This window comes from Lycium ferocissimum, chromosome 3 (genome assembly GCF_029784015.1).
Source record: "Lycium ferocissimum isolate CSIRO_LF1 chromosome 3, AGI_CSIRO_Lferr_CH_V1, whole genome shotgun sequence".
NCBI classification, from domain to species: domain Eukaryota; kingdom Viridiplantae; phylum Streptophyta; class Magnoliopsida; order Solanales; family Solanaceae; genus Lycium; species Lycium ferocissimum.
Window position 1 is genome coordinate 23,231,686 of NC_081344.1, and position 11,866 is coordinate 23,243,551.

General features: G+C 31.6%; 1 non-coding gene across 1 annotated transcript; it reads left to right on the forward strand.

Moving 5' to 3' along the window:
* The first annotated feature begins 1,925 nt into the window (after positions 1 to 1,925).
* Positions 1,926 to 2,010, forward strand: TRNAM-CAU (transfer RNA methionine (anticodon CAU)). Its single transcript is given in 2 exon segments — positions 1,926 to 1,963; positions 1,975 to 2,010. It is a non-coding gene; the product is annotated as a tRNA-Met (tRNA).
* Positions 2,011 to 11,866: the final 9,856 nt, after the last annotated feature.

Consider the following 11,866-nt stretch of genomic DNA (forward strand, 5'->3'; position numbering starts at 1 on the left):
AAAATGGGTAGCCGGAAATAGCCATTATTGCCGAGAAAGGAAGGTGAGGAGAGAAATGGAAATACACTTAGATCTGTTGAGGAGGAAGAGGCGTAGCCGTACACGACCATTATAGCTGGAAAAGGAAGGTGAGGAGCGAAACAACCATTATCGCCGGAAAGGAACGTGAGGCGAAAAATGGAAATACACTCAGATCTGTCGAGGAGGAAGAGGCGTAGCCGTACACGGCCATTATCGCTGGGAAAGGAAGGTGAGAAGCGAAACAACCATTATCGCCAGGAAAGGAAGGTGAGGAGCAATTTCAGTAGGAATGGATAAAAGGAGAGTAATTTGTGGGAAGAGTTGTTGTGAATAGAGAAATGTTTAGATATAGGCTCTCATTTTGCTACGAAATACAAAGTATAGTTATGATAGGTAATTAATTTAAAGTATAGATGTACATAGTAAATGCCTAGTAGATGTTAGTTATACCATATAAATTTTTCATATATAAAGGATATGTAAAACTCTCATCATCTCTCATTTATTATTTGTAGCATAAGCATTTTGGTACTTTGAGCAAATTTAGCTTAGCTGTCAAAAATCTTCTTTTAAAATGTAATTTTAATCTCTCAAATGCATATCGACACCTTATGATTTTGGACTTTGTAATTTTTTGTTAAATTTATTCATGAACTCTATTTTGTGTTGTTTAGGTTTTTCAAGATATTATTATTATTCTAATAAATTTGCATATGCTATGGACCAACAATTGAAGATATATTTTATCTCTGATCCCAACGAGTTGAAGTTATTATTATATTTGCTTCTAACAATCAGAAGATACTTCAGAATAACAGGTTGAAGATTTTATTATCATGATTCTAACAAATTAAGGTTAAATATGTTTAGTCAAATAGTACAAGGATTAAAATTAAAATTAGTCAATAATATAAGGATAAAAATTACAATTATCTATTTTTTAAACTTCGGAATTAAGACCTCATTTGTTTTCATTAAGATTAAGACGTCTGAATCTGAATGCACATCTGAATGATTAAGATGTTGTCTCTAGATCTGAACACTGAATGGTTAAGACTGTTTGTTTTTCAACATCTGAATGTGCATAATGTATTTATTTAAACATAATAAATATACAATTCAAATAAAAAATAGCTAAATATTCGAAAATAAATACAAATTTAATAAAATAAAAATATTATTTGATAAAAAAAATGAAACATTTATGTTTGCTAGTAATGTTCGAGATGTTTATAGTGGTGGTGGGTTAGGTTTTTGGGGGTGGGATGGATGGTGGTGGGAGGGTTATGGGGGTGGTGGTGGGGTAGGTGGTGGTGGTGCAGTGGGTCTGGGGGTAGGGATGGTGGTGGTGGTGGTCGGGAGGTGGTGGTTGCGGGTAAGGTAGGTGGGTGGTGGGTAGGTGAGGTTGGGGTGGTGTTGGTGGTGGTGGTAAGTGGGGGGTAAGGTTGGGGCTGGGTAGTGAAGGGTTTGGGTGGTGGTGAGATGGGTAGGGCGGGGGTGGATTTTTAGCGTGGGTGGGTAGTGGTTGGGGTGATGTGTTGGGGGGTTTGGGGTGGGTGGTGGGAAGAGGGGGATGGGGGAGGGGTGGAGCTGGTGGTAAAAATTATCCATACAAAATACCTCTTAATGATATTAAGACTTTGTTCAAGATCTTAATGATTAAGACGTATTCAGACCAAATAAGTGCTTAGATCTTAATGTAAACAAATGCACTTAATGGCATAAGGTCTGAGCCATTCAGATTTAGACTTCTATTAAGTGCAAACAAATGAGGCCTAATTAGATATTATCACATAGAATGAAATCGACATAATAATAGGTCCAGGAAATATGAAAAAACACCATCCGTCTCTTTCTGTGTCCTTAACAGTTAAAATCATATTTGTCTTGACCACATAGCATCCGGGGTGGTGGCGCAGTTGGCTAGCGCGTAGGTCTCATAGCTTCTGAGTTATCCTGAGGTCGAGAGTTCGAGCCTCTCTCACCCCATTCCTTTTTGCTGCTTTTTAAAATTTCACAATTCATCCCCCATTTTTCCCTTAATACACTTTTTCAAAAAAAATGATAAATAGTATGCCCAAATTACTTCCTTAAGTATCATATCAGTTGTTGTCGTCTTTTTGGTCAAAAGAGAATATTTTAATCTCCGTCAGATTTTTATCAAGAAAGTGTAATTTTGTTTTTATCCATAGCCACCAATTTCGTCAAAGCTGCACCAAACAAGAAAAATAGATTAAAAAAAAAAAAACATAAATTGCACCTCAAAAATTTACACCAAACTCTAGAAATAAATCAAAATAGACATAAACTACAAAATTATACCTCAGAATGTGAGTTTTCATTAATATTTTCTATTTTCACTATTTCGGTTAATTTGAACAATCCAGAGTTTGATGCATATTTCTTGGAGACAAAAATGCTCAATTTTGATAAACTTAAAAGACAAACTGCTCAGGTGAGACCTAAGGGATTATTTTTATCATTTTCTCCTCTTTCAAGCACACACCAAAAATGAATTACAAAGTACGATTTAAACTACAGAATGTAGTAATGAACTCGATCTCTCCAAACAATAGAATTTGTTACGTTTTGGCATTTTCTTGGAAGTATATATATATATATATATATATATATATATATAAAATAAAGTTAGGCATAGACAAGGTAATGTGGCAACTCTCTATGGCCACCATTCCTATTTATTTTTTTCCTCATTTTTTTTGGATTTTCACTCATTCTTTTCATAGATTATTATTTTTACAAAATCAAAATCCATATTAATTAAGGGAAACAATCAGTTACATCCTAAAAGTAAATGTTAAAAGCTACAACTGTTACTGAAATGTTAATTGCAGAAGACTATCAATATCTCTGCCTTAAGGCCTAACTTTGCTATAAGCCTCTGCCTTGCGATCTATTTTTTTTTTTTTTTTTACTGAGGTGGGGTTCGAACCCAGAATCTCAGGGTATTAAGCGAAGGGCAAAAATTAAAGACCACCAATTTGAGGGGAAAAAATTAAAGACCAGTGCCTTTGACGGGCAATCCACATTAAAAAAATGAAGTTTGAGATGTGTTGGAAATAGTTATTGGGTCGGGTCCACCCATAAGGGGTGCTAATTAGCCAGTTAGTCCATTTGTTTGTCCTCCTCCTAAACCCTACCTCTAATGTATAAATACACCATTATGGGTGTTGGAAAATAGATGATTTTCCACATAAATACAACGGCTAGGGTTTACTAAGAAATAATCTATGCATCATATGTTAGAGGGATATCTAGGTTGTGGACAAAGAGAGTTCATCCGCTTTGTGTGGATTCTAACAATTGGTGAAAAGAGTCGTGGTTTCTGCAAATCCTCTTTCGCTATGGAGAATCCATAAGTCTCTTAACTAGTATTTGGCGATTCAACTACTACAAGATGAAAAGAGGGTGCAAATGCATTTAAAAACTATAAAAAAAAAATTATAAAAAAAAAAAAAAAAAAAAAACTAAAAGTTCAAGATTTAAAGGATAAATCTAAACCTTGACACTATTCATAATTTAATTTCCAAAATGTTTCTGAAGCAAAAACTCATCATTTTAAAATTATTACATTTTTTATTATTTTTTCAAGGTTCATCCTTATGATGGAGGAGTTAGGCATGACTCCAACCTGTATATTTATCAAAAATTATAATTATACGGAAGAACATGTCAACCTTAGCCTCCAATACATTGTGAAAGTTGAATATAGCCAACTTAATGTATTAGGCCCCGTTTGTCCATAGATACAAAAAAAAATTCACTTTTTTTTTGGAATTTTGGAGTTGGAGTTGTGTTTGGCCATAGTTTTTGAAATTGTAGTTTTTGGTGAAATGTAGTTGTAAAAAAGTGAAAAAAGTGAATATTTTTTGAAAAATAAGTCTTTTGAGTTTTTGGTATTCCGAAATACAACTTCAAGTTGTATTCGAAATTTTCATGGCCAAACACTGATTCCGGAAAAAAGTGAATAATTTTTATGGCCAAATGGCACCTAAAAATGTATGCAAAAAAATCCAGCTTTGTACAGGGATGTTAGTGCAGTAGTTAGAGAATGTAAAATCATCATGAGATGTTATGTATAAATTTGCAAACAACAGCCAAAAGTGGTTATCTACCATCATTGATAACATATTTGTTTTTCTTCGATTTGAATTTGAAGTTTGGGATTCCATTAGCTTCTAACTACATTGAGGCTCTAACCTTAGCAGAAAGAGAAACAACCTCTCTAAAGATAGATAAAATCTTTGATTCTTCTCCTAAGTTTGCAAGGATATCGGTTGTGTTATTACCCTCTCTGAATATGAGAGAATATGAAGTTGTCATTCTTGATAAGATACAAAATCTGCTAAATAATATGTTGCATTTGCCATGGAGGTTTCTTAATTAATTCTCTTGATCAAATTAAGGACAATCATTGTCCCAGCCTCATTGGTGAAACCATTGTTAAGACTCTGATGGACTCCGTTCAATATAGACTTAGCTCCTGCTATGTTACTGCTTCCCTCACCATAATATTATACATAGGCAATGATCAAGTGATCATTGTGATCTCTGATATCGCCTTCACCTCTTGAGGAATTTCCTTTCCTACAACCATCAACATTAAACTTAACCCATCCAGTATCAGGTTTCTGCCAAGTCCTTTGGTTGTGAATGGATTGCAGGCATGAGGTTTCCACGGTACTATACAACTCATGCCAAGCAATAGATAAATGGAGATCAAGAAATCGAAGACTGATAATCAAGTATATAAATTTGATTTCCTGTTGAATAATAAAGCAGGATGACATTTTAAATTATCAAACCTGGCTTAACATCTATTTTTCTAGACATGCCAACAGATGGCTATAGGTAAATATTGGAGAACAGACCTGTAGACATTACTTTTGCCTTTAATTAATCATCAAGGAAGTGTATCGATCTTTCAACGTGCTAGCCTTTGTAGAAAGATCTAGCTCTGATACCACTTATTAAGATCATGCTACTACCTACGCACTCAAAAAATCAGGTTCTTTGAGCAACTACGCAAGAAGTAAATTGCAAAAATTAAATCAACACAAGTATTTTAGCGTGAAAAAGCTCCTTGCTCAAAATTTTCCCAAAATTTTCACCCTTATAATACCTAAGGAATTGTTTCATACAGTCCCGCCTCTAGCCTCTTAACGCTCAACAGTTCCAAACTACTAGCTTGGCTTCAATGACTCTACCCAGTTAAGGAAGTTCCTTACAATTCAATAATACCTATTACACAATTCTAACAAAGGTAACAACTAGAACATAACTATTACAATAGCAAGAACTTAATGATAAATCTTGATAAGCTCAAATTTTTCGTCGATGTGTAATGGCTCTCTAAAGACTTGGGTGTTGACTCCCCTCGCTCTTGATGTCTCACATTGAATTGTGATTGTTGTTGTGGTTAAGCTCCAAAGCTTGTTTGTCTTTGTATTTATATAGAATTAATTATCACCTTGTCTTGTTCGAATCCAACCAAATATTGGTTTCACAATTGTACCCGAAACCAATCCTTGATTGGCTTGGATCTCCTTCTTTCTTTGTATGTGGATCGGCTTCTTAGTTTTCTACTTTAATGCTAATTTCATGTATTGAGTTTATGGTAATTTTTTCATAACTTGAATCCAACCTTTCATCGAATAGGAATGAGTCAATATTTCAATTCTCCCAGTTGACATGAAGTTGCTTTTTGACAGTCTCCAACGTACTCGATAAGGACTAGTTCCTCTCACGTTGTGACTACTTCACTGAATCCTTTGGAGATCTGTTTGGACTTCTGGTTCTTCAATCACGTCCTTATGTCTCCTTGTGCTTGATTGTCTTCTGGATACATTGTTTGTCAAATCATCAAAACTTTATTTTAAGCTCATCAATATCATTGAGTCAGCACTACTCAACAACATGCTTTCCCAAACACCAATCGATACAGAGACATGCCAATAGGAGTTGTATATGCAGTTTGATATGCCCACAATGCATCAGCTAACTTCCTCGCCTAGTCGGTCCAACACTGTAAATTCTTCAGAAACAAATAAAATAATGCACTGTCCAAATCTATTTTTTAATTCAAAACTCCCATGAGCACCTCGGTTTCCAATCTGAACATTACCAACAAGTCACAAATATCATATAAACCTATGAGAAGTCCCAAAATAGAAAACTGGGAGTAAATACTTATAGTGAGGGGTTGGGATGCTACATTTCATTCTACATATCTTGTCAAACTGTTCATAAGTACTCTTTGGATTGGAATGACTTTGTGCTTGTTTAATTATTCACGATATCCCATCAGATTGGCATGGCTTTGTTTTATATTCAATTTACTAATCTTGTTAAATTATTCACAAATTATATCGGATTAACATGATTTGTGCTAACTTCGTTCTACATATCCTGTTTAATTATTCACAAAGTCATACCGCATTGGCATAATTTTATCTTTGTTCATCCTATGTTGTTCAATTGTTTACTAATTCTTCCATATTGCCATGACTTTATGCTTGTCCAATTGATTATAGAAAGCATGATGGATGGAATTATGACAATCCGTCCCGCATGACTTTGTGTTATATTTATTCTACTTTCTTGTTATGTTACTAACACATTATGATAGATTGGCATGATATTCCTTTTTATTATTTCAAAGCCATAAAAGGAAAAATTGAATTTCAAATCTGGGGGCATTGTGGGCTCAAGAGAATTTTGAATTAAAAAATAGATTTGGATGGTGCATATTTTATTTGTTTCTGATGAATTTGCAATACTGGACCGACTAGTCGAGGAAGTTAGCTGATGCATTTCAAAGCCATAAAAGGAAAAAATGTATTTCAAAAATGGGGGCACTAATAATAGGACTTCATGTTATATTCAACCTACTTAACTTGTTATTATACTAGTCTTAGAGTACGCGCTTTGCGCATGACCCAAGCGTGTACCTCATTTGACATCAAACACTACAAAAAAAAAAAAAAAAAAATTAAACTTAGCTTCGAACTTCATTGTTAATCCATAGCTAAATTGCTTGTATACATGAGAGATAAAAAACTGAAACTGAAAGTGAGTTTTTTTGGTTAATAAATACATCAAAAAACACTACTCCTATAAAGAAGAGATAAGAAAAAACGACATGGAAGATTAATATTATGAGCATGAGGATATATATATATATATATATATATATATATATATATATATATATATATATATATATTTTAAATCACAAATACCGTGTTAATTAGAATTCTATTTCTATTAAAGAAGATCCAAATTTAAAGAAATTATTGTACAGTCAAACCCCTCTATAATAAAGATCGTTGGGTTCGAATTTTTTTTAGGCCGTTATAGAGAATGGTTGTTATACACCTATAAAAGCATTGAAATTTAAATAATATTTCACTGTTATAGGCAAAAAAGATGCATAAAATCTAATTTTCATTTTTAATTGCCAAATTCTAAGCTTAATCACACTTTGTATAATAAAGAAAAATCATTTAATGATGAATATATATATATATATAAAATGATCTCTTTACTATTACACTTTGTAATAGTGTATTAAATGATCAAATATTTTGTCAAAATCTCTTTACTTATTATTGGTAATCATAGATATTCTATTTTTTTAAAGATGGTTAATTATTATATTACCAAAAAAAGAAGGTAGTTGTTATATGGGGGGTAATTTTACAAAGAGTGTACTGTTATAAAGTTGGTTGTTGCTGTTATAGGTGAAATGATGTTATAGAGAAGTAAAATATAACATAAAAAATTGATTTCGAAAAAAGTTGGCTGTTATAGAGAGGTGTTGTTATATGCAGGTGCCGTTATAGAGAGGTCTGATTGTATATTCAAAATCGTACATAAGGTAAAGTTCTAAATATTTCAATTTTTTAATATAAAATTTGGAAGAACTATCTTTGAGATGGAAGCCTTATGATCTTACCGTACTCAATTTAAATACAAATGGGATTTGGTCCATCTCTAGCTAATATACATACATTCTACGTGGTCACAATTCTAAAGTTCTAAATATTAGTATATAATTAATATAAGGTAAATCTTATTTTTTTATTAATTTAATCGTAATTAATTTTAATATTCTAACTATTAGTACTTTCTACCAAGTCATATCAGAAAACATTTAATAACTAAATTTTAGTTGACTTCAAAGTCCTAAATATTAGCGAAATAATTGAATGAATATTTTACCTTTTTTAAAAACTAAAGTAAAAAATTAAAACAAATAATTAAGAAAATATTAAGTTAAGTGTAAACCTCTCACTTTTAATGGTAGTAACAATAACAATAGATAGAAACTTCACCTATTAATTATTAATTACGAGTGTCCTATACAAAAAAAAAGAAAAAGAAAAAAAAAAGTTAAATAGTCGGCAAATATAAGTAAGAGAAAATATAGTACTCCTATTTGTCCAACAATATCTATTTTTAAAGTCCTAAATATTTAAACTGCTGAGTGTGTAACTTAATGAATATGACAATAATGCATATCAATTTCACCAATCAAAATAGATAACTGAAGAGCTAAGATATTAAGACATTGAAGAGGCTGGGAGTTACGCTAATTAGTGCGCTTTGTGCCTTTTGCAGTTGAGGTGAAGGGTTAAACTCACATCAATGACGTGTGGCATATCCTTCCCATTTTTCTAACTACATTATTCATGGGTTTCTACTGCTCGTAATTTTCTTTTTCACTTCCTTTATGGCATATGGCTTGGTAATGTTGTGATTCTTCAACTTGAGCCTTCAGAACCAAAAGCATAATGAATAATGATTTATGTAAGTCTATTATCACCATCTTTGTAAGTCCGAGAATAAGTTTCCCAACATTCAAAAAAAATATTCATATAAGGAGCAATTCTATTCGGTTTAAAGTCTGAATATTAGAATTTCCTATATAAATAGGATAAGAAAAAATTTAATAACCAAAATTTTAGTTGATCACAAAATTCTAAATATTAGGAAAACTAAATAAATTACAACCCTGTCTGATATGAAATCTATTGCTAAAAGATAAAAAAGGCCAACCATTCGCTAAGAAAGTGATGGAATAAATGAGATCTCTTTATCCTTAACCAGAAGTCAAGTTCGAGCACTGAAAAATAATTTTTGCTACTACATAACAATAAATAGAAATAATCTTTAATAGACAATTCATGATGAAAGGAAGTTAAATTACCGTAGAAGAATGATATTTTGTGCGTGATGCAAGACTGTATAGAATTTATCTGTAAATATAACTGAAAAGGAATAAAAAAGAATAATAAAAAACTGCTCGAATCACCTATCGCCGATCCAAAAAGAAAAAATAAACTATTGATTCTATTTACTTTTGTCTCCATTATTTATGGCTGCAAAATAAAACAAATAGAATCAGAATTGAAAAACAAAATGGTGACAATTTAACAGAAAATAAATACCAAGAGAAATTTATTTGCAATGAAAGAAGCAATACGTGAGACAAACATATGAAATCGACAGGTACCATAAATCTTAATAAACCCACATAAAAACGAAGTAAAACAAAATTACATATTAAAGCGTCAAAGATTAGTAATACAATATAGACATATATGATTAACGCAAAGAAAAAAAAAAGTAATCGTGTAAAAACAAACAAGAGACTTCATAGTCAAATGACCTAGACACAGTTGTAGGAGTACAACTCAAATTTTGACTCAGTTGCTGTATACGTGAGACAAACATATGAAATCTAACAGGTACCACAGATCCTAATATTAGCGGCTAACTCATGTTATGTTCACAATAAGGGTTTTTATAGATGCCTTCTTCTAACCTAAGTAGGTTTTTATTTAGATTTAAAAATTAAATTTTTAATTAATTTTAAACTTTTAAATATTAAGAAAATAGTAAATGACTATTTAGTCTATTGTAGAGTCTTTTAATGAATGGCAAAAAATTCAATCAACATTTCTAAGGCTCTTCGTGCTTTTAATATAGTGTTAATCTCTAGGTTCGTGCATTGCACGAATATATCTTGCATCAAATACTATGAAATGCGTACTTAAAATAATAAGCATTCAGCTTATATATATTTTAAAAATAATTATCAAGTACTCCAATTTTATCCAACCTTTTCTCCGTGGATAGATACATAAAATTAATTATTCTTAAGATAAAATACATAAAAAAAAAAAACTAATGACCTCTAGAAAGACTTGTGTTCTTTGAGTGCGACAACGGGCGTTAAAGCCTATTATTAAAAAATTTAAATAGCATCATATCAAAACAGATAAATAATATTACTAACAAAACCCAACTTTTTTTTGGGATTGTTTTGGCGATATATCTTAGAAATAGATTAGATACCAGATAAGAAGCAAATTAGTTTTTAAAATAAAAATAAAAATACCTGTATCAATAGTTTTTTATTTACAAAGATATCATTTATTAATTTCATTATGGAAATCAACCCTTAAAATGATGGCCCTTATCTTCTTCACCGTTGCTTTTTCTCCTTTACCTCTCCAGGTCTAATTGTTTTTCAAATTTCACCAAATCTCAAATAAAAAACTAAACATTTTAATTAAACAAATTTGGAAAGTTTAATCAAAGCCTCTAATGATAAACACTTTTTTGATTTTAGAATTGAATTTGTGTACTTATTAATTATTATTGTATAAAGATTTATAGTCTACCAAAAACAATTCGGACAAAAATTAAAAAAATAAACCAAATCAGATCTAACCTTCATCTACAAAAGCTAATTAATGTTGTTGAAAGTAATAACAGTACCAGAGATTTTTTTAACTTAAAGAAACGAGGGTCCTTGGTAGCTAGCTATTTTATTATTTTCTTTGAATTAATCTCATTGTTAAATAATAATAGTAGGAGTTTCCCTAAACTATAATACTGACAATACTATGCATAAATATTGTATGAGTCCCGGTAGAAAATAACTTTAGTTGGATCATATGAATCCTAACAGGTATGTAATACGAATTCTGAATTTTACAATTTTATCCAACATGGAGTTGCCTCCTTAAAAAAAGTATTTTAGTTAAAGGATATTAAAGTCGTTCAATATTTGAAGGATATTTTGGTCAACCAACATTTATATTCATGCTTTTAAAATAATATAAATACATAGATTCATGCCACCAATTGCGATTCTTTATAATAAAATGAATTTTATTTATAGAATATGAGTTGCAATTTTTAGGTGTTAGGTAGGGGAAAGTGGTTTCAACTTTAATTCTTAATAGATCCCGTATGTTAAAAGATCTCAAATATTTACCAGTTAGTTTCATGTCTTTCAAGGCATCTATTTTTTGCTCTGTAATGCTATTTTTAAAATTCATTGCTCCCTTAATTATAGTATTGAAGGTAAATTGTTGAGTAAATTATTGTTTGAATATTTGTATAACTTCTTCTATTTTTTTTTCTTTCTCAACTATTTTAAACTGAAGTTATATATGTTAATCTATTGAGTTCTAATTGACAAAGACTGAAGACTGCTTAATCACTAAACATATGTTTCAGTATAAAATAACCATCACAACTCTTGCGAATTGAGATTTTTGAGAAGATATATGGTCGAGAACAGTGTTTTAAAAGGCGTTTTCGGGGCGAGCCCTAGGGCGGGGCGTACCAAAAATGCCCCGGGGCGATGGGTCGGGGCGAAAGTCCCCAAAGGCGTACGCCCAGCAATTCGGGGCGTACGCCGGCGTTTGGGGCGAGTTTTTTTTGTTGGGGCGTGTTGGGGCGTAAGCCCAGAAAACTTCTTCAAACAAAAACGAAATTTGTTAAATAAGTCCTTAATATAATGCCC